Source organism: Bison bison, unplaced genomic scaffold (genome assembly GCF_000754665.1).
Source record: "Bison bison bison isolate TAMUID 2011002044 unplaced genomic scaffold, Bison_UMD1.0 scf7180017854902, whole genome shotgun sequence".
Lineage (NCBI taxonomy): Eukaryota > Metazoa > Chordata > Mammalia > Artiodactyla > Bovidae > Bison > Bison bison.
Genome location: NW_011485475.1, coordinates 4,976 through 8,584, shown reverse-complemented (window position 1 = coordinate 8,584; position 3,609 = coordinate 4,976).

The window sequence follows — 3,609 nt, the reverse complement described above, 5'->3', positions numbered from 1 at the left end:
TTGTTGTGTGTTGACCAGGGATAACTAGAGAAAATCACCACAGGGAAGACATGTTCATTTCCCAGGGCTATCATAACAAAGTAGCACAAATGAAGTGGCTTCTATTAACAGAAATTTATTCTCTCACAGGTCTGGAGGCCAGAAGTCCAGAATAAATGTGCTGGCAGGGCCATGCTCCTCCTGAAAGCTGTTAGGAAGTTTCCTTCCTTGCCTCTTCTAGCTTCTAGTGGCCCCTGGCAGCATTATTCCAACCTCTGTTTCTATCTTCATATGATTGTCTATCCAATGCATGTGTCTGTGTCCAGTCCCCTTCTTGTAATAAGGACCAGTTGCATGGATTACAGCTCATTCCAGTGGCCTTGCCTTAACAATCAAATCTGCTGCTTCTGCTAAGTCGCTTCAGTCATGTCCGACTCTGTGCGACCCCATAGACGTCTGGCAGCCCACCAGGCTCCCCTGTCCCTGGGATTCTCCAGGCAAGAATACTGGAGTGGGGTGCCATTGCCTTCTCCAAATAAAATCTACAAAAACCTTATTTGCAAGTAAGATCACATTCATAGTGTTAGGGCTTCAGCAGCCTTTTGGGAACACAGAGGAAAAAGGCTTAAAAAGTGAAGCTGAATATAAATTTTAACAGAGTACTAGGAACTAAAGCTAAAACCCTGTTGAGGACACTCTCATGAGCCCATTCTTGTTTCTGGATGTTTCATGTAAATGCAATCATATCTTCATGTGATCTTTTCCCTGGCTTCTTTCACTTAGCATAATGCTTTCAAAGCTTTTTCACATTATTGCATATTACTGTACTCCATTCCTTTTTAAAAGATTTCAGTTGTAGTGCATGGAATTTTCATCATGTGCCCGATCTCCCTAGTTGTGGCATGCAGCCACAGTAATCGTGGCATGCAGGCTCTTTAGTTGTGGCATGTAGCCTGTGGAGCAGGATGGCTCAGTAATTGTGGAGCCCAGTCTTAGCTGTTCCATGGCATGTGAAATCTTGGTTCAAAAGCTAGAGATCGTACCTGTGTCCCCAGCTTTGGAAAGTGGATTCTTAACCACTGGACCACCATGAAAGTCCCTACTCCATTCCTTTTTATGGCTAAGTAATACTCCATTATATGTATATATATATATACATTGTGTGTGTGTGTGTGTGTGTGTGTGTCCATCCATTCATTAGTTGTCCATTTTGGTTGTTTCCACTTTATTTTACTATTCTGAATAATGATGCTTTAGCATTCATGTTGTATTTTTGGATTGAACATGTGTTGTCAGTCCTCTTGGATATATACCTAGGAAGTGAAATTACTGCATCATATGCTAATCTAGGTTTAACTTTTTGAGGCAATGCCAAATGTATTTCTACAGCAGTTGTGTCATTTTACATCCTCACTAGCAGTGGACAAGGGTTAACTTTGTCCACATACTCATCAGTATTTGTTATTTTTTATCTTTTTAAAAAATTCCATGGAATATGAAGTGGTATCTTATTTTGATTTGCATTTCCCCAATGACAAATGATGTTCATTTTTTATGTGTTTATTGGCCATATGTGTATCTTATTTGAAGAAACTCTTATTCAAATCTTTCATTCATTTAAAAATTGGATTATTTGTCTTCTTGTTGTAGAGTTGTAAGAGTTCATTATATATTCTGGATATGAGATCTTTATCAGGTTGGCAAATATTTTCTCCCATTCTTTAGGCTGTCTTTTCACTTTCTAGATAGTGTTATTTAATGGGAAAATGTTTTAAATTTTGATTAAATATGACACCTGTTTTTCTTTGGTGCTTTTGATGTCATATATTAGAAACTATTGTCTAATCCATAGTCATGAAGATTTGCACTTGTTTTCTTCTAAGAGTTTTGTAGTTTTAACTCTTACATTTAGGTCTTTGATCCATTTTGAGTTAATGGTTTTATATCACGTAAGATAAGCATCCAAATTTACCACTTTGCTTGTGAATATCCCGTGGTCCCAGCTCTATATGTTGTTTCTATCCATTAATCTGTTACAGACATTCTTCATGGCATTCTTTATCCTCTTGTGTATATCCCACATATATACAGACAGCTTTCTAGTGTTGAACTAGGTGATTGCTTGCCCTCTGGAATCCCTGGCTTGTTCCTCCCTACATGTCCATCAGCTCAACCAGAGTCACTTAGGAACTTCCTAGCCTTCATTCCTTCCCAAAGCAAGAGCAAGAATCAGATGTTTCTCATTACTTGAGTCATAGATTAAGACTATCCATTGTTCCCATGGGGCACTTTGTAATTTTATTTTCATTCATTTTTCCACACTTATTTTCACCAATCACTGTACCTTTTCTCAGAGGACTGACAATGGCAGGATATTTCTCTGTTTACTCTGAGAGTGTATCGAAAAGTGAACAAGAAAAAAAGCAAGATTCCCTATCAGGACCTCTGCTGAGATCTGCACACAACTCCTTAAACCAAAACGGCCTTTGCAGCTGAGGAAATTTCAAGCCTTAGCATTGGTCATTGGTGTTCCTGTTCCTGTTTGCAATAGCGTTCCTGCAGGCTTTGTGGGCCTCACATATGTACTCAGTTGTTTCAGATCATTTCTCCTTTTTACTTGTCTCTTTCATGATATCAGGGCTTCCCTGGTGGCTCAACTGGTAAAGAATCTGCCTGTAATGTGGGAGACCTGGGTTTGACCTCTGGTTGGGAGGATGCCCTGGAGAAGAGAAAGGCTACCCACTCCAGCATTATGGCCTGGAGAATTACATGGATTGTAGAGTCCATGGGGTCACAAAGAGTTGGACACAACTGATCGACTTTCATTTAGTGATCGGGGGTCATCAGTAGCCTGAGAATCTCTGGCTGGGTAGGCAATAGGCAGAGGATACTGTAGGGAGAGACCTGGAAGTGCATAGCTGTATTAGAGATGGACTTCTGTTGGTGTGTGAAGATGGTGGTGCTGGGGATAAAGCAAATGTGAATACAGAGATAGGGAGGCACACCTAGGACTGATGACACAGGCTAACCTGGCTCACTCTCCTGCACCAGACAGCTGATTCTCCCAGGCATGCATGGCACAGGGGTGACTGTCTACTCCACAATCATATCACCATTTCTCAGCCCACAAAGACCTATTTGCCTTTTGAGATTCACATAAAATAAAAATCTCCAATCCGCTTAAATCTTTAAATTTATCCCTGAATTGAAAATCCATACCCTTGCTTACCCTGTGAGTTGGTCAGCTAGTGAGAACACTCCTCCTTGGGAGGAGACTTTCTGAAGGACCTCCACGGTCCCTAGGGAACCAAGTCTCCAATGACAGTCTGTTTGGATGTGCAGAAACATCTGCATTCAAGCTGCTGGGGGGCGACAATCCCCTGCCAGTACAGAGGGCCAGGTCTGCACTAATGTCTTCCCTCCTTGCCATCACACACCTGAGTGAGTGTGTGGGTGCATGGTTGTTTGCCGGTGGGGTCAGGAATGAGACAGCAGCATCTGTGTTCAATGTGTATATCAAGTGGCTGAAGAAACATCTGCAAATACTTATTTCTTTGAACACAATGTGACTGTCCGGTACATTTATTTCTTCCATTCAGTTCAATTTAAACAAATGAATATGTACTCAGA